Source organism: Corvus brachyrhynchos, unplaced genomic scaffold (assembly GCF_000691975.1).
Source record: "Corvus brachyrhynchos isolate BGI_N302 unplaced genomic scaffold, ASM69197v1 scaffold26, whole genome shotgun sequence".
NCBI lineage: Eukaryota > Metazoa > Chordata > Aves > Passeriformes > Corvidae > Corvus > Corvus brachyrhynchos.
The window spans coordinates 10,041,832-10,062,238 of record NW_008239324.1 but is presented as its reverse complement, the minus strand read 5'-3'; the positions used below and the strand labels follow the sequence as shown (position 1 = coordinate 10,062,238).

Here is a 20,407-nt window from a genome sequence, read left to right as displayed (position 1 = left end):
CCCAAATTGCATGGAGAGAGCCTTCTGCGTTCATCTGGTACAGAAGTTAGAACAGCAGATCTCATGCCTCTGGTTTATTTATTTGTTTAGCAGGATTGCTGAGAAGAAAATTAGAAGACAATTATATCAGTATTTTAATGATAGCAAGACAGAGTTTTCAAGTTCCTCAGAGAAAGGCAAAAGTGAGAAACATCTATAGCAGTAGCCTGTGGGTTTCCACACACTGCTCTTGCATTGCCTTTCTGAGACTGAAAATTATGTGGAAAATGCACTGTCTATGCTATATTTCATATAATAAAATATGAGTTGGTTTTTCACCCCCAGCCCCAGTCTCTGCTTTAGCTATGCTCTGCTACCGTGTTAAAAAGGATGGTACAGGACCACTGGTACTGCACCAGAGGAGAAAGAGGAGACATTTGTGGCCTAGACCACAATACAAGGTAGCAGAGACTGTGACAAACATCCTTTCCGATGCAAGCATCCAGAACCAACATAAAAATCTCTGAGGAGAAATGGTGCTGAGTAGCAGATGCCTTCTCAAACTGCCCCAAGAGCCTGACTGCTTTGACACACTTGAGTGCTCAGAGCACACTTGAGTGCCTGAGCTACAGGCCACTAAGCCCCTGGGGGACATGAAGAAGACACGTCTGAAAGCCCCTCTCTCTCTCACAAAGTCAACCTTATGAATAGAGTGAATACAGCTTCTGCAACCGCAGCTGCAAGAATACCTGGTGCTCCTGACTCTGTCCATGCTGCAGTCTGGTAGCTGGAGCATTTGAAGTGGCAAAATCTGATTGTTTCCCACCTTGGCCCAAGGGTGTTCAGCATCCCTTGGAGGAAGGCTGGCTACCAGACAGCAGGAGCTATGTGGGCTCCTTGTTTTTCCCTTTCTTTTCCCACTGACATGCAGTGTATCAAGTCCCTAAGTAGCAGGATCAGACCATGCAAATCCAGAGCTGCCTGTCTCCCAACAGCACTTGTATCACAAAGATTGGACCATTCTCCTTGCTCACACATTATGAACTGTATGATAGGACAAAAGAAACTGAAGCCCTGCATTTATTTCTGCCCTCTGAGTACAGCTACCCACATGTGCTCCTCAGGGAATTTGAGCCTATGGATGCCTGGTCCCTGAACCCTACCAAGTGTAGGTATGAGATACACTAAACACACAGCTTTGCCAAGCTGGCAGTTGTAGGCACATAAAACTGCCCAGTGTCCCACTAGCAGCAATTAGGCAGAGCTTTAAAAACATCCAACTTCTCAACAGTATTAGCTACGGCAAAGCAAAGATTCTTTAACTGAGATGGAAATGAATGCATGTGTAATCCTGCAGAAGGAGGCATTTATCTAATGAAAATAGTTTGATAGCTTCAAATGACAGTGAATTCCCTGGGATAACAAATCTGGGTGGCTGGTATCATCTCCAGAGAGGGCATATTCCAAATTAATCTTGTTATCATGCAAAGAACTACAATTTAACAATTCATCTTTCCAAAGAGATGAATGTTTTCACCAGATGTTGGCATGGGATGCACTTAGGTCATCTGCTCTGCCTCAAACCCCATCCTGAAATTAGTAAGTGCTTTTAAGGTGCTCTTTCAAAAAAAACCTGTTATGTGATTGTCACTTCACAGTATCATACATGTGTGTGTAAACGTGTGTATAGTTATATGTATGTTTATATACATACATACACATATGTGTGTGTATGAGAAGAGAACAGAAATTAACAGCTGTGCTTTAGTCCAGCACCTGTACTTTTTGCCTCTCTGAAAACACAAGTTGCTGAAGGAGCAGATCACTCTTGGATCTTTCTCAACATCAGCAGCAACACTGCACCGTTACACCTCAGTGCTTCAATAGATGAACATGTCTCCTAGTGAGAAGTCCAGTGCCCTGTTATTCAAAGTCAGACTGTTGTTAACCACATGCTCTCAGCTTGTAAACAACAGTAAAATCAGTAGACAGCCCTCAGAAACAGATTCTCTCATGCTAGCCTCTTAAACTATGTCTGGACTTTAATTGTGCTTGGACTGCAAAACCATATATACATTGCATAAGTTGAAAAATTCCTTACAATGTTTTCAGATTTCTTTGTAATAAATCAGGTTCTAATTAAAGTATTTATTTCCCACTGGATTTGCATTTATGAAATTAATCTCATAGTTATAAGAGATCTCTCTGCAGATTATGGGAAATACCTGACTTGTTCTTCCTGGGAAGCACAGCAGCTTCAATACTACCAGTAATGAAAAAATCTGCATTTTTACAGCTTGTGGTATAACCACAGAAGAGAGACAGATCTCTGAGGGGAGTAGGAGCAAGTCAACTTGTGCTGAATGAAACTCCCAGCAACAATGCTTTGGGTTGCTGCTGTTAGAAGCTCTCAGAACCAATATGAGGAATCCGGTAAGGCACTGCTGCCCTCAGCACCCAGAGGGACATGGGACACCATGCAGCTGTCAGAGACTTGCTGCTGGGGGCAAACTCTGCCCCACTCTGGGAGCCCAGCTATGGCAGAGGTGTGCACTGGGCTCCCTGCACTGGCCAACACACTCAGGAGAGCCAAACCTTTGGGTGCCAGGTACAGTGGAAGCAGTACCTGTATTGTTTTAAACTATCTTTCCACACAAAAAGCCTGCAAAATCTGCTTACATTGAGGAGATACAGGTATCCTATGCTATCCCTGGGTTCTTTCTACCTTTAAGCTGTCCTTTTCTATTCCAAGCTTCCCCCCCTCTGCTCCTGCTCCTTCTCCCCCAGTTAATATGTTGCATCTTATTTCATGCTGTGACACCATTAGTGGAACCTAATCTCCTCTCTAAAGTAGACTATTAGTGTTTGGTTGGGGCCACTTATGAGGTCATACACTCACACAGCACTTATCTGAAGTAAATGCCTTGTAGCTAATCAGGAAAAGGTAACATGCCATCACCCTGCCCACGGCTTCCGAGCACCCCAATTCCACTCATTTACAGTGAGAGAAACCCCAAGCAGCCCAAGGTTTGATTTTTCCTTTTACATGACAGAAGCCATAGCCCTTGAGTGACTAGGATGGAATGAGAAAGGAATAAACAATTAGACAGGGCTGCTGGAACAAATCCTCCTGTTTCATTTTTCTTCTTCACTTGTCTCAGCGGGAGTAGTTTTACCTCCTATTGACACCCATTGTGCTCTTGGCTGCTTGCTACGATGCAGCTGTTTTCTTAATGCCTATCAACCCTCTCCCTTTTTACGATACAAAGGTGACTTGTTAATACAAATGTTGTTGAAACCTTAATAACAATGAGTCCCAGTTGTGATCAATGATATTGCACCTTGGCAAGGGAATGTATCAATGCTTATGGATTCATTTAAAAGTCATCTGCACAAGGCTGCTGATTTTTTATTTTAAAAATCTCCACATAAGAAATATGACTGCTCTATCAGAATGACGTTTCTAACTCCACTGGGTGCAGTAACACAGTATTACAGCTCTACGATTTCCTGTGATACCCACTTAGTCTCATATCTACCATTTTCTATCTGCTCCAGAGACTACATTTAAACAGAACCTGAGTCTTCCAATGAAATCCTCACATCCCAGTTATGCTCAGTCCTCTTAAAAAGGTACTTTGATGCATCTGTTCTCCAGAGGTACTTCCAAGGAAGCCACATGATTCTCAATGCCATTTTTGTTTCATTATCAAAACTTCTGCTCAAACCGAATGTTATCCCCAGCTAAACACCAGCTGAATTGTCTCTGGACTTACTAAGCAGCATGTTAATGTTATTTCAGAAAGTGTATTACCCATCAAAGCTGTGTGTATGAATGGCCACACCTCAAAATGCCATTTTGCTCAAAAGTAAATATACCATTTATAAAGATGACTCCTTTGCTTTATGGCATTCTTGTATGGCTGTTGGCCTGGTCACATCAGCAGCTGTATGCTAGTGCAAAGTGATATTGGATTAAAAGATCAGGAATGATGAAATCGAATAAAGATACCCATATATGTAACTGACAGGGTGCATAATCCATAGAGAAGTGTTGTTTTCAGATGGGAAACAAGCTTGAGAGAACTTCATTCCTCAAATATTCTCAGTTCTGGATCAGGGTATTTTAAGTCATTTCCTACTTAATCCACTCAGCCAGAGACATGATCATTGGACTCTGTAGGGATAGGTTTGCCCTAGAGAATAAACGGTTTTGGTGCTCAAAACACGAAAGCTGAATCGTTCAGAAAGTGAGCTACACTGCTGTTGTAATTCTGAGTAGAGGAGCCATGTAACACAGCTGCTTTATGCTTTGAAAACTGTTTCCAGTGTTCCAGTGTCATATATTCCTCTAGATCATTACACTCTCACATGAAACTAATCAACATTACAAATTGAAATTAATCTAGCAAACACACTGTTCCTCATTAAAAAATTATTAGGTTCCATTACACTGTTTTTAAAATCCACACAGGGATTAGCTAGAATTTTGACAAGTGTCAACCCCAAAAGCAGGAATAGTTGCTAATGCCTGATTTAAAAGTCTTCAGATTTTGTACCTCTGTATTGGGAACAATAGAGTCTTTTTTGGACCTTTGGTTTGTGCAAGGACTCTGAGTCACCGAATATTTTATGTTATTCAATGAACTACAGTATGAGTCATTCATGAGCTTTCAAGTATTTTTGGAATTGTGTTATTTTGCTTAAAATTGCAGAAAAATCGACTAGCAGAAGTGACAAAAAATGCACCACTGTAGATTTAATAAGATCACATGGTGGAAGCAGAGCATATACACACATCAGCATAAAAATTAATTTAAGCAAAAATTAGGTCTACAAAGGAAACGAGGGATTCAACAATGAATTGTTAGAGAGTTATTGTATTCTGAACAGGACCCATTTTACTGGAGCTAGTCATGGTTGCCAAAAAGTTCTTGCCTCAGATGCTGTCCGTGCTTACAATACTTATTTCCATACTCTGCTGCAGTTTACCATTTCTACAGCATTCTGCAGACATGCAAGATTTTTATGAGCGCTAAATGATTAAAAGCTTGATCATAGGGATATCAGACACCATTCAAAGGACATGACCAAATTCCATTGGTGAGGCCAGTGAAGAACTAAATCCAATTGAAAAGAGTCAGTCCCTCTGCAGTCTAGGACACAGATTATTCACACTACTCCTAGTGTGAAACAGTATTCCTAGATTTACATAAGGATTTTGTTACTTTGTCTGGTGTGGGTTTGGGTTTTTTTTTGTGTGTGTGGATGTTTTTTTGGTTTGTTCATTTTAAATGGTGCCTAAACACACTATATACCATAAGGAGTGACTTCAGTGTAAGGACCTGAATCTCCAACCTCACTGGGAGACAGGAAAAATAAACCAAGCTTCACACAGAGCACATGAAGAGCTGTGGCAGAGCTCTGAGCTCACAACCTTGTTTGTGGTGACCATCCAACACCACTTTTCACACAGGTTCAAACTAAATGACATTTAGTCATGGTTCTCTTGAGCAGAAATCAGTTTTGGCTTTCTAGTGAGGCTGAATTAAAGCCATTTGGAGAAATAATGAGAAGGATTGTGTCAAAATCTGGAAGTTTTTCCTCCACTGAGAGCCAAAGTTCTTGTGTCACAAGACTTCGCCTGAAAGAGAAAGTTTTCTCAGATGCATGACTGTGTTGACACTCTTATTCTTGCTTGAGAGTGGCTTTTCATGGTTTTTTTGAAAGTCCTTACTAAGCAGTATAAAATAAGTCAAATAAGAATGGGCTCATGGGGCTTCTTTGGACAGAACTAACAAATTTACACTTTAGTGAATTCTGAACAAACCTTCCCAGAATACACAAGATGTCAGCCAGTGAGAAATTCACCATTTCTCAAACATTTGATGTCAATTGGACATCAAATGGATGGACATCCCATATTGCTTTCTGCAAAGGGAGCAAGAGGTAACTATGAAGCTGGTTCCAAATGTCCTTCACTGTTTCCAAGTCTCTGAGTGATTACAGGATGAGGGATCTTCTAGTGTGATGCTATGAAAAAGGCAGTTGCATCCAGCCTGTCCCAAATAATTTTAACAGCCTTTCCTAGTGCATAACTGCTAATCTGCTGCTGATGAGTGCCATGCAAGGCAAGGACCTCTCTTCCTGTACAATTCATTGTCTGCTGCGTACAGATGAAAGAGTGGGGAGCCCAGAGCTCATGAGAGTGGCCATTCAGCTGCTTCTGCACGACTGTCCTAAAATATGAGAGCATTAGGTATTGTTAATAGATATTAGGTATTATTAATAGGTATTATTAGTACTAGCAGAGCACTTTTCAGAAAATATTTTATCAGAATACTATGGTTGGTCAAGGTCAAAGAAATATTTCATATAGAATATTTAGAATAGGTTTTCTGTTGACATGAGAGGAAGCAGGCTATGGATAAATTCTCAGCTGGCCATGGAAATGATGCACTGAACCATACAAAGTAGAACGTATGCCCATCATCATTGGTCTGATATGGTGGGAAGAGCAGGGAGTGCTAATGAGGTGTATTTGCAAGTAAATGGTAACATGGCAATTATTATGCAAACTGATTTTTTTAATGAAAAAAAATTTAAGAACTCTAATCATCTTGATACAAAAAAATTAGCTTTGGGAAAAGAGTTTCTGCATACAGCTTCAGTATTTAACTGATGAAAAAACTGAGGGAAAGGGTTTGTCTATCACTAGAAAATCTGCAAGACTAAGAATTTTGCTTGGACTTCAAACTCCTTCCTGTCATGCATGAATGACAGGTGCCACTTGCAGTAGTTTTCTATTCTCCTTTCTGAGAAATTTGAATTGTGCTCCGTCAAAGAAAGAGCTGGCTGCCCACTCACATTCACAGCTACAGTAAGTAGAACTTCGACAAACTTCCTTACCATAGTTCTTGTTTGGAGGTAAATTCTCCAAAGTTCTAGAAAAATGGCTGCTTAAAAATGAAGAGGCTAAAGATAAAAGGGAGCTGGGGAGCGACTGCTTCTCATGCTCCCCTATCAAAGGACAGCACGAGTTAAATAGTTTTTCATAAAAAGGCAAAGGAAAAAAAAAGGTGCGTGTATCACTTAAAGACAGAGGAGAAATCTGTTATTAACGTTTTGGAAGAAAGGCTGCCTATATTTTTGCTGATATTTTTTCTCTGAGCAGAGCTAACAAAACAGCATTTGTCTCAGTCATCCTAGTACATCATGTAATTGTATCATTCAAGCTTGTTTCAGGTATGGGCTGCTTTTCCATTAATTATATTCCATGCACATGTATACATATCAGAGCTGTTGGGATGTCTATTTCTATTAGTTTAACAAGCCCTGGTATTAATGAGATTGCTCTATAATTGAACCTTTTCATGGGTCCCTTGGTGATGAAATTATGCTAATCTGAATCTGCAACCACAAGGCATCCATCATACTTGATCAAATAGTAAACATCAACAGTGATATGCTGGGAGTGTAAATGTACCGTTAATTATTACATAAATGAACAAGCCCCATTATTTCATCTTTATATTCATGCAACTTAATAAAATGGATGAAGACAGGGTGTATCAGACCTCCACTATGTGGCAGCATGGTCCACTTAACAGGAGCGTGAGCTTGTAAATATTGTTATATCTTGAGGCCTGATATTCTCTGCATATAAAAGAGGAAAGAAGGAGGATATATTTCATTTCCCTGAGTCACTTTTGTGGCAAACAATGATACTGATCAATTACATACCTTTAAAAGGGAAAAAGCATCTGATTTCTTTGATGCTATAATTGTTTGGTTTTAAAACCTGTGTGGATCGTGGATCACGAAGGGTTTTAAGCAAGAGATATATCTCAGAATGTCTGAAGTGGAATGATGTACATCAACTTCAGAAAATGTTTGTAAACTTAAGCAGATAAGATCTTCTGTACCTACACTTGCAAAAATAAATGGATTTGCAGGATGCCTGTGTTGCTGCAGGCATCACTCCTCAGCGATTGCTACACCACACTAAAGAAAAGAAGTAAAAATTTCAGACTGCTGTTAATCAATAATATGAGGAGGACCAGAATTGCCACAGAGAAAGCATAAACATGAATATCATTTTTTGGTCAATGTTTTTTATTAGGTGCACTGTACCTTGTAACTATCTGAGCAAGTACTAAATTTCAATGCAAGTTGCATTTACTTTTGCCTCAACATGTACAGACGTAAACAGAAATTAAAAGAAGATTTTATTTTGTTTGGTAGCATTTTAGTTTGACAAATCATAAGCCCAATTTTATCTAGTGACCAGAATATTCTTCCACAAATTCTGATGAAGGAGAAATACCTTATCAGAGATCTTACAAATATATTGAGCAAGATATGTGCTTCACTGATGTGAAATGCATCCGTGCCAGATGTCACCGACTAATTTCAAAAAACAAGATCAGTTTTCGGTTTTGAGCATGTTCTGCTAATTTCTATATAAGAGTATGTTGTGCTGATGATATCAAATCTACTTTTAAATCCCTTTTGACTCATGCTTTGCCTCTGCCTTTTTAATATGTAACAGAGCTACTTTAAATACATTTGTAGAAAAACGTTCTGTAAGCCATCAAGTTATACATTCAATTAATATAAAAATATAGGGATATATATTATGACTTTTCATAGGAGAAATACATAATTCAATAGAGGAGCATTTGAAAATGTACTTAATAACTTTCAGACATAGTTCAAAATAAGTTCCCTGGATTGATGCAATCCTGGGGCAATACAACTTATAGAACTGCAAGCTGCTTACTCCAAGCTGATTCTACTGCTGCTAAAATCAAGATAAAGGCCTTTGTGACAGGGCCTATTCCAGTATTTATGTTACCTCTATTGGCAAGTGAACTACAAAACCCTGGGCTGATTTAAAAAAAAAAAAATCATAAAAAAAAATTTGTTTAACAGACTTCTTAAAACATTCTCATTTGGCTTCTACTGTTAACATACTTATTTAAAAACATTCCCATTTAAAAACTGAAGTCCTGAGCTTTTGTATAGATAATGACTTAGAAACAAGCAGAAGGAGAGAGGGCTGTCCCTCTGAGCTCCCAGGCTCATCATGTATTTATTCACATTCTGTTAATGACATTTTGCATTACTGAGACAGTTTGCCTCAACTTTCCTTTATCAAAATTGCTTTGAGATATATACCAATCATGGTGAGAGCTTCATATTACAGAAACAGCATATCAAAAAGTACCACACAACACCACATTCAGTCTTGCAATTTCTTCTCTTTCCAACATCTGTCAGTGGAACTGCACAGGACTGTTTGTTCAGCACTCCTTCCAGAAAGCACCACATTCTGATACTTCTTCCCTTATTTACACCACCATCACTGCTCATTTCAGCAGCCTGACTCAGTTTCAAACAAGACTAGTGTCAGGCACTTTAAGAGATTGTTTCCATCCTTCCTTTTTCTTGTTTTTGACAGCATTGCCTAACGCTCTGGTTTCCCTCAGACGTGCTTTTGTAACTGTCTCCTGCCGAATCAGCAGCCTCTCCTCCTGAATTTACCAATGCCAGCTACACCAGGTTCACCCTGTTCTGTGACACCACCTGGGAGTCTTAAACCAGCCAGAGAAGCCCTGCCACTCCAAAAGATTAGCCATCAAAATGTCAAGGGACCTGGAAAATTGGAGAGAGTTGAAGGAAGAGAGGAGCTCCAGGCAGAACCCCCCCCCAACAGCAAATGAGCAATGGAACCACCTCAGGTTTGTGGGTGTGTATGGATTTGACCATAGAAAGGGGTTTAAACTCCCTTTGTCCAACTGGCTGCTGAGGAATGCTGGCATCTGCAAAGGCAGGCTCTGCTCCTTGGCATGTCCAGGTGCCTCCCTGAGTCTACAGAGGCTTGTGCTGAAATCACAAAACTGCTCCTTCCCTTTAGTGAGGTTACGGCACAGCCACCCCAGGGGAAGTGGGGCCGAGGCACTCCTGTAGGAATGACTCCCCACAGCACAAGTCTTTGCCCTTTTGTGTCACCTGAGCTTGTCTAATCTCATATTCCAGTTAATGAATTTGATTTTTATTTATTTTTCGATTGAGGATTCCTTTATTAATGCAGATACATAAAATAATCCTCTAGATTTCTTTACGTAAACTATAATAATAATTTATTGCAAGTATTGTATGAGACAAAATCATGGAACAGCTTTTCCCAATGACAGAAAATTATTGAAAATTTGTACCGCTATTTATAATTATATCTGATTTTATTAATTACAGATGGGACAGCAAAACAATTTCTGAGGATCTTTTGTTCATGTCATTTTAAAAATCAAAACTATTCCTATAACTCCTAATCTATAGTCATCAAGAGAAATCTATCCTTTCTTGAGTTTTATTACTATACAAGGCCTTTGTTACTTATCAATATACATCTTCTGGTAATTATTTTCACTCTCTGTCCAAACAACATCAGCAAACTACATCCAAGATCCTATTGCCCTTGATTTCTTAAAGTTTAGCAAAAGAATTCAAGCAGTTTCAAACTATGAATATTTCTATTGAAACCAGAAAACCTTAACTTAATTTACATTTCTGTTGTCGTTGTTATTATTATTCACTGTTCCGGTTTGTAATCTTGATAATATGTTTATTTTGACTAGATATTCTAACCAGGGGTTTGATTAGCTGCTTGGCTCTCCTGTTTATACAAGTCACCTCTCAGAAGACTTGTCTCCCATTGCAATGATCCTTTCCTACGTGAGATCATACATTTTCAAATCACAAATGAGTGAAACAATTAAAGCCACTAAATTAAGTTAGACTTCAATCCTTTTACTTTTCATCCATTCAGACTTTCCTAAATAAATTATCTGCTATTCTAATTTTCCAGTCATGAAAGTCTTTCCACTAGGGTTTGGTAGAGATTTTGGTCAACTTTATTACTAACAAGCATTTATAATCCTTAATTGTTTGCTAGAAATTCAAAATTGTTTCTTACCCGCGTATTCAATATTGCATAATAACGTGTATAAGATAGTTTCTCAGTCTCCCTGCTGATGAGTTTACTCATTTGAATGTAAGTTAAGAACGACCATAGAACACGATGTTCCTTGTTTCAAGTGTATTCCTACCTAAATCAATTCCCTTGTGTCAAGGATACCCCTCTATACTATTAAAATCAATATAGTCCTGATCCTTTCTCAACAGGAGTTCCCAAATCAAGCAAACAAACAAGTACAACCAGGAAAGGCCAGCACTAAAATTTACAGCCAACTAAGGTTAAGTAATTAGTGCAGATTTACCAAAGTTCTTATCATTCAGCAACTCTCATTTTGATATTTCAGGTCCAAAATTCAGATCTCTCTGGGTATTCTGTTTCTGACTAATTTATCTCATAAAACTCATGACAAACACCAAAACGATTGTATGCAGATTTGAAGCTTTTAGTCAACTGTAGGAATTATACTCCACACAAAATAATTAGCATTATTTTCCAGACAGTCATGGATCCATAGTGTTAGCTGGAAGGAAGAACTGGAGGTCAGTTACTCCAAGCTCCACTCAAGCAAGGGCTGCTGTCAGCACTGAACAGCCACATCTTTCTGCAGCTGACCCATGGAAACCTGCACAGTGTAACCTGGAAGGCCATTGTTCATTACAAAAATAACTCAGGATTCAGAACAACATATTTCAATGTAATATCAGAGATTTGCAGGTGGTCTTGAAAGCTAAATGTTCACTTTATTTCCATGTGGATGGGCATATCTGATGGGTACAGGTATGACAAGAATTTGGTCCATGGCAGCCTACAACATTCATACCAGTGCACAGCATTGCTCTGCAGAGCAATAATAAGGTGAACATTCAAGGTACTCAAAGTCTGTTGATTATCACTCCAAAACTCCTGAAGGAGATTTACTTTTGAGCCCCTCCTATGTTTTGTGCCTGTCAATACCTGTCACCCACCTTTTCCTGGACGAATACTTCTCCATCAGTACAACTGAGACAAATGAAATGCCTGGGGATATACACATGCATTAAATAGCTATGCATGCTGAGAATCACTAAGGGATCAGAGGATTGGCCAACCAGAGTAAAACATAGAAATGGAAATCTTACATGAAGGGTTGATGTCATTGTTTCAGTGATACTCCAGGGGGGAAGCTTCTAAAATTCTAGCTGAAAACTTTTGACACCAGTCTCTCAGAGAACATATATAGATAGAAGGATAGATAGATATATGTGTGTGTGTGTGTGTGTGTGTTATACATGTACATGTTTGTCTGTGCTCATATAGTCCTCTGTCTTCCTTGTAGCTACAGAAATAAAGTCATTTTCTTTCAGATCAGCCATACTAACCTCACTATCCCTGCAGTGGGATTCTTATCAGGAAGCAAACGATGTAGTTTTAAGTCAGAACTGGTATCATTATTGTAGAGCACAGTTAGAGTGAAAAGATAGACTGCAATGTTTTCCCAGGAGGTGTGTATTCAACTCTGCCCACAGACTGACCAGCTGCAACCTTTTCAGCATCTCTCTCTGAAGGGGGAAGGAAGGATAAGTTATTACCCCCACATAAGGGCTGTATAGACATCACAGCCCAGAATTAAGAGTTACGTGCTAGAATTGAAGTAGTAGCACTCTAACAGCTATGACACAGATATCAGCACTGTGTTGGGCAACCAAGGAAACCATGAGCCTCAACACTTGCAATGGAAAATTGCAACTTCCCTCAACTGGGCAGAAGCTAACTAAAGATGATACTCAAGGCTCACAACACAGTCCAACAATCAAAAGTGACCAGTCAAAATGCTGGCACTTGCAAAATGTCACCACAGCACCTGCAGAGTCTGGAAGTTGCTAAATTCAGGCAGTCTCCAGAGAGGATTTCAAATTCTAAATCTCAAACTTAGTTATACAAAGTGAGTGAAAATCCCTGGCAGAAAGGGAGGCAGAACTGCAGGGAGCACAGGGGCTTTGATGGGATGTGGCAGTGTGGAATCAGATTAGTGTTTGGGAATTACTTGACTGCTTTGGAGCGGGGATTGAGGAACTCCAGGAGAGGCTGAGGTTGCCATGGACCATCCTCCTGCCCTAGAAGAACATCCTAAATTGATTTCAGACTGAAAACACCCTCAGGACTGGTATAAATACACCTACCCCTATTACAAGACTGTCAACTTAATGCCCACAATTGGCATAACTTCTACTAAGCAGTGAGTCTACAGCTCTCACGTGTGCAAGCACAGGTCTTACTGCACTAATGGCCATTTCCAGTTACATTTAGACTACCTGGCAAAAATCTGCTACTGAAAAACTGATTATGGGAACTCAAATTCACTTATAGCCTTTCTTAAAGAACCTGCTCCCTTTTCCAAAACACTTGATGGAAAAAATAATTTGTAGAAAATCCTGACCTGTGAAATCCTAACCTGTTACATGTTCAGAGCTGAATCTGTTCTCTATTAATCCTTGACCACTCCACTCACTTTTCTTCCCTTCCTAGCTGCATCCAAGGTTTTGAAACTTTTACTGCAATCATTTAATGAGACTTCTTATAGAGTAAGTGCTCAATGGTCATAGGATAAATAAGGCCAGTGCCAGCTATTGCCCTGCAAAAAGATTCTATGTATGTGCAGATGGAGACAGGTACCAGTGAAAATGGCTGATGGTGAGAAGGTATCAGCTAATTCTTGGCTCCTTCCTTCGAAAAAAAACAGATTTAGTAAATGAATCATCATGTAGTTTTAAAGATCGCTTCCCTTCCATACTTTCTTCATCTTGTAAGTTTGTGTTTCCACCTTTCCTTGCTCAAAAGAATGCAGGCTTCTTAATTTCCCACAAGGAAGGCTACAGTTTCACTTAAGATCAGATCAAATTTGCAAACCTCAGGAAACAGTTAAATTCAAGGTTATATCCCACTATTGAGTTACAGAATTACAGTGTTCATTAATGCAGCTATGGCTGCATAACCCCAACATGCTTACCATGGAAATAGCTCTGTGGAAAAGCATCACGCCTTCTTCAACAAGTCATACAAAATCTCTGAAGTTCTACTGCAGCAATACTCTTAGTTTTTACAAAACATTCACTGGTAACTTTTATGTGACAGGCCATAGAGATAATAGTTTTCCAGGCTAAATGAATTAGTGTTTGCTGGACAGATTTTGTCACTATACAGTGGATATAGATTGTGTGTGAAAGGGGGTGAACTGAAATCTAATTAGATTTCATTTTAAGTCTAGCTGCTGCAATTATGACTTCTGAATAAAAGCGGTTGTTATTTAGCAGGGTAGCCTAAGCAATGCACATAATTATTATAATTATTAGGTACCTAATGATATCTAATAGGAGTCAGCATTGTAAATCAGAAAACTAAATAACAAAGGTTAATAAATACGTTTGCAGATGATTGTTTTACAGGAACCCTGGGCAGCACTATCTGTTGGAGATTAGATACATTAGAACTCAACAGACCAGAAAACATCCAGAATAATAGTCTTGGTACTAGCTTATAGATGCAGTGTATTAAAATAGCCAAACCAAATTCCTTCTGTTCCCAAAACCTGATTCTCAAGTATAAGTTATACTGGGATTTTTTGTTTGTTTGTCTGTTTTTTAATAAGATCACTTAGTGGGCAAAATTCAACTTTAATGTTATAAATCAGCAAATGTGAAACCAATCAGCCATTCAGTTTTTCTGTTCCAAGCCCTTTTTCAGTTCTCAGAATTTAAGAATATAAAATGGATACTGCTATTTGAAGTGTGAATTACAATAGCTGCAGATGCTGCCTAACTCCTATTTGCACTGTATTAGCAGAAGAATTGTATTTATGTAATGAAGACAATGTCCACTGCTGATATAGATGACACGTTAAAGATTTAAAATTGCATGTGTTTGCAAAGTGCATTTCAGAACCTTCAATTTCCAAAGTCCATTGTGCTTTCAATTATCTTCCCACCCAGGCAAACTAGGGAGAGACTAATCAAGCATAATGTCCTCACATACTTCCCACTATGCCTTCCTCAGAGAGGTCAAAGGGCACTGTCAGATCACAATTGCAGCTTGCTCTGCTATGGGAAACACTGGTATGATTTACAGTTTATAGTCTCCATCACTAAATGTAGCCATTAGTAACAGTATGCTGAGCTAAAAAATAAGCATTTGTTATTCCAAGTTTTCCCACATGACTTTTGAGATAATCTTAGCATCTCTAAATTGTTTTGATAGTGGTCAGTTAGCTTCCACAAAACAAAAAAATCCCAGCCTGGAGTAAACACTCCAGTAATGTATTTAAGGCTCATGCATTTATCTGACTGTAAATATTTGTTTTTTGAATAACACCCATATTAGCTGCTGCAAATGAGGGGAAAAAGTGTGCATCTCTCACATTAATAAATGGGTTATTAACTGATTTCTGCCCTGGAATAAAAGGGCATAATCCAGTCATCTAATTGCCTCCTGAATTGGAAGTTTGTAGGTTGTCACAAAAAGCTCTCCCCAAGAGAGCCTTCCTTCAGGGATGAGAACTGGCCACTCACTCACCCACCTCTGTGCTAAGACTGTTCACGCTAAACTCTCACTGCCGGGAGAACGAGCACATTTTACACTTCTCTGGCACATACATCAAGCGCTGGAATCGTAGGATCATAGGCTGGTTTGCCTTGGAAGGGACCTCACAGATCATCTTTTCCCAACCCCCTGCCATGGGCAGGGACACCTTGCTCTAGACCAGGTTACTCCATCCAACCAGTCCTCCAACACTTCCAGGGATGGGACATCCACATCTTCTCTGGGCAGCCTGTGCCAGTGCCTCACCACCCTTGTGGTGAAGAATTTCTTCCTTATCTAGTCTAAATCTACCCTCTTTCAGTACAATTACATCTTCCCAAGCCCAAATTCACTACTGTTCTAGATAGACCCAGTAGTGCAGCCAGGGTTTAGTAACATGCTATTAAAGACAACTTCTACTTCCCATGAAAATTAGCTCAGTTTTTCCAATTACCAACTTTGACAACTCTCCCCTGACTTCAGACTTCCCTGAATAAATCCCTAATTTGCTTCTACCTGCAGGACTCCTGCAATGCCTTCTCCCCAAGGGGTTTCTTCAACAACTCAAAGAGTAACTGCTTGGCACTTATTATCAGGGCACCTGGGGAAGAGGAAATTCATCTAAGGTGACCTAATTTTGGACACTCAGAAGAATGAGATCTCTAAGACAGTTGAACAAAAGGGTCAAGGTAAAAACCATCCCTGTTGATGTATGTGCCCTTTCCTCTATTCAGTTAGTGGAAAGCAGAGCAGCTGAGGAGTTTTATCCCACTGAGTAACTTCATACACAAATCATAAATGCATAACTAGGAACGGCACAACATGTGCCTCTGAATATGGTCCTTTAAATATGTGAGGCATCTATCAATAACAATAATGAAATATTGCCTTTAACCTAAGTTGCATTTATCAGAATCTACCAAAAGTGCAGCTGTCACAGTGAAAGTAACTGGTCAACTGAACATTATTTCATAATATTAATAAAAGGTAGCAACGATTGTGGAACAAACAAGAGGTTCAGCTTTGAATACTGGAATAATGTGAAATTATTAAGTTGGTTCAGCTCAGAAAAAACATAATTTTTAATCACAATATTTTGTAAGCCACAAATGGAATTCGTTTTAACAATTCATGAATTAAAGATATGCTTTGAAATTGAGTTCAGCATCCTAAAAACATATATTACGTATCTATACAGCAAACTTTGGCACTAATGTAAACCAGGTTCTATTTACATTTTGATTGCTACCTCATACCTATCAATTAATGTACTGTATTCATAAAACACAACTTTCAATACCCAGCTGATGTGAAGAACTTCCATAGGCAGTTCAGGCTCAGTCTCTACAGAATACTTTGTTGGCAATGCTGTGTGTAAAGTTAAGTACTGTGCTTGTGTTTTTATCTATCTAAAATTAATCTATCTCAAGTTCTCTCAACCAATTTTTCTTAAGCAAACTTCATGCCTTAAAAAATACAGCCTTAAAGCATTAAAGCAGCCTTTTGTGTTAAGAGAACTCTAACAAATTGCATTTGAACTATTTAAACCTTTTTTTCACTGAATCCAGTAATAGTTTTGATCCAGAGAATGGCATTTTCCTCATTTAAAACAAAAACCCAAACTTAATTTTCCGTTGGCTTTAACAGGAGTTTTTGGTATGCACAGCCAACAGACTTGGTCTACCTGTTAGACTCTGGCAATAAGAATACAAGGGAGGTCAAAGTGACCCTTTACTCAGTGAATAAAAGAGCCTGTGAAAGATGCCAAACCCCACTTCTTTTATATGCATGTGATTTCAATAGTATTACGAAGGTGAACAAGGGAAGCTGAACTGGTGTTAATGTGCTTGTGACTGAGCTGCAGAACAAGCCAGAATATGCCCCAAATGATGGATTTGATTAGACAGACAGCAAGTTGAATATTCAGATGGAACAAAAGTATCACTAAAAATTGCAAAGGCCATCTGTGTTTATAAATACAAAACACACACACAAACCATGAATGCTATGGGACTAAACCCACCCCTCTCACTCACTCACTTAAATCAGCGCTCTCAGTAATCTGAATCCAGTTTATTGATTCCTCTGTCTGCTGGGAAGGAGGCAGTTGCTTACACTGAAAGAAACAACTCAGCATGTCAGAGAAGGGCCTTTCAGAACAGACCAGAGCTCGGTGCATCAAACTTCTTTAAAGCAAGAATGATTATTTATTTAAAACAGGTTGAGTGTTAGTGGTTCGTCCCGTGTTCAATTCCCTTGAGAGGCACCATGTGTCCTTCCCCTGACGCCGGTGCTCTGAATGCAGATGGTTTGTCAGACACTGGGCTATTTAAGCAGCTCAGAGGCTGTGCAGAACGCAGCATCAGTGTGAAGTGAGGAATAGAAACTGCTTTGCTGCGAGAAAGAATGGTTCCATCAGGAACTCAGCATGCTAAGGGAGGGCTGGGACGTGCACACAGGCAGTGCAGCTGGCAGAGTTAGAGATCACTGGTGCGCACACAGGCTGGTGAAAAGCTTTGTGCCATGGTCAGTGCCCACTAGGGTGGAGTTCATGGCACTGGCCACTGAGCTCTTAAAAGACTGGGTTGCAGAGATGAAAAGATCCCTAGCAGTGATCTTCACTGGTTCATTTCAAAATCTGGCCCCAGTGCTATCAGTTATACTGGATGAGACCCACAATTTGTTCCGGTAACTAGAGCTTGTTTGGTTTTATTGCACATCCCAAGAGGCTCATCTTCAAGTCTGGTGACAGTATTTGGAAGCTACACTTGGGAGTTTTTTTCTCAAAGCTTTCCATACATTTGACAGTTTTGTGTGTATCTGGCACACCTGTTGCTACCCAGGCAAGTGAGCCTCCTCACTCTGGTGCCTCAGCTCTGCACTGCGCTGCTCAGGGTGAGCACCACCACTTCATTATAACATGCTAAAACTGATATATTGCCATTATGCCTAGAAAGAGATGTTTCCAGGAGAAGGAAGGTTTATCACTACTATGAAGCACTGAAATTTACAATGTTTAATCTGCCAGAAACCACTTTTCTGCAAATAGACTTCCAAAGTTGACTATAATGTTGTCTTGTCTTCTGATTCCTTTATTTTCCTTCTGTGAAAGGCTTCTACCACAATAAAAAAAAAAAATTTGCAATCAAAACAAATCTGATACCAGGGAATGGCTTGCCCTTACTTAGTAGCTCACTAGCGGGATGAATGGCAACTTAGGCTATTTTTTTTGGTTAATATCATCTAGGGATGATATTGTTATAAATCTTTTGGTGAACCTTCTCCATGAAAGAGAAAGAAAAGAAGACAACAGCTAAATTCATCTATTTAAAGGCTACTCCTGGCAGCAGCTGGAAGATGTTGCTGTTCTTTAAGCATTATTCAGCTCATAACAATGTTTTTTCCATCCTTTTAATACCCAAACCTTCAAAAAACCTGCTGAGGGCATGTCAAACATGTTCAGCTATTACATGCAAGTAGGTAATAAAGGGACATAAGTTCCTACAACTACAGAAGATAAATAGCTTCACATACTGAAGTCTCAAGCATGTCTATATTCACCCTTTACAGAAACCCTTCCCAGCTCATTGATTCACTCTGTGAGATTTAGAAGGTTTCTTTTATGTCTCCAAATTAGGAAAGATGCTAAAAGGTGTGAGGAAATTTCTGTGTTTTTGCATTTAATTCTGATAAAGATAAGAAAAGAAATTGTTAAAAATTTAAAAACCTGAATAAAAATATAGTGATCATTATGGAACAGTTACCAGCTCTAGGCTCTCAGAATAAGTGGCAGGAACTAATGTATGCTTAGTTTGTCTCTTCAGGATTTTCTCCAGTCATAAAACCATCCATCATACTGGAATAAGCCTTTCTCATATCTTCCCTTGACTCTGCATGGATTGAAAAATATAATTGTTTGTTAAATCTCCTTCAGAAGAAATTATTAAAACAATTTGGATTTGTGTAGATTTATGTATTCAGATAGAATCATGGAATAAATGGATTTTTATGATGTCTATGTTTGGAAGGATTATTTGAATTTGCTACAAAGATATGACCTACATTTTCAAAACCCAGTAATAATTTCACAAGAAGACTTTGATGCTATCTGTGCTTGTCAATTTGTTGAGATTGAGGATAAAGGGCTTCTGAAATTTGGCCAAAAAATCAAGTTACACAGTTAATATTAATTAAAAAAAAACCTCAACCATTTTTCTGGTATTTATGATTTAAGATTACACAAAGAAAGCTCATGTGTTGCTTCTCCATCAGCAAGGAGTTTGTTTACTCTTTGTTACCATGAATACACTTGAAGAGTTTTTTGGTAATTTTCTAATGGAAAAGGAAAAAACCAAGCAGTTTTATTGCACAGAATCTTTAGAGCAGAAACCTGTAGTTTCATGTGAAGGCCTATTTAAGGAGAAAGAAATTTAAGAGATTACTTTGTAATAAGAATATACATTTTAACCTAGCAGAACACCACTAATTTTGGTAAAAAAAAGTCTGTCATATTTACATTTATAGTATGTATTAGAGAAATAATTTATGTGTTTTATGAACTCAAAATTAAAACTAATTTGAATTTCAGCTTTCATACTTGGGAATTCAATGGTTTGTTTCAAATTTTCATACTGATTTTACTGTATTCCCAAGATGGTGGGAGGCAAAACTTGGGTAGAATGGATTATTAGTACATATTCAAAGAAGCAGAGCAATTAAATGACAGTTGCCCATGAGAATGGTCAAGTCAGACTGAAAATCTAGACAACAGGGGGTCTGTTTTAGGAAAGGCAAAAAAGGAGATACTTTCTGAAGGGAATTCAGAAGGTAACCTTTTTTACAACCTCTGAGTAGAGCACATGATGTATGCAATGCCTCTGATGAGAGTGTGGTGGA

General features: G+C 38.9%; 2 long non-coding RNA genes across 8 annotated transcripts in view; one reads left to right on the top strand and one right to left on the bottom strand.

Annotated features, from left to right (window-relative positions):
- LOC103620312 overlaps positions 1-20,407 on the bottom strand; it is a 193,049-nt gene that overhangs the window by 33,095 nt on the left and 139,547 nt on the right. The window lies entirely within an intron of this gene.
- The window catches only part of LOC108448321, a 44,722-nt gene continuing 33,789 nt past the window's right edge, over positions 9,475-20,407 (top strand). The window contains exons 1-2 of one of the 7 annotated variants that reach the window (XR_001864163.1): positions 9,475-9,730; positions 16,034-16,200. This is a non-coding gene — a long non-coding RNA (uncharacterized LOC108448321). The remainder of the gene's footprint in view (positions 9,731-16,033; positions 16,201-20,407) is intronic. The other 6 variants (XR_001864162.1, XR_001864160.1, XR_001864164.1 and 3 more) reach the window with 6 other exon arrangements.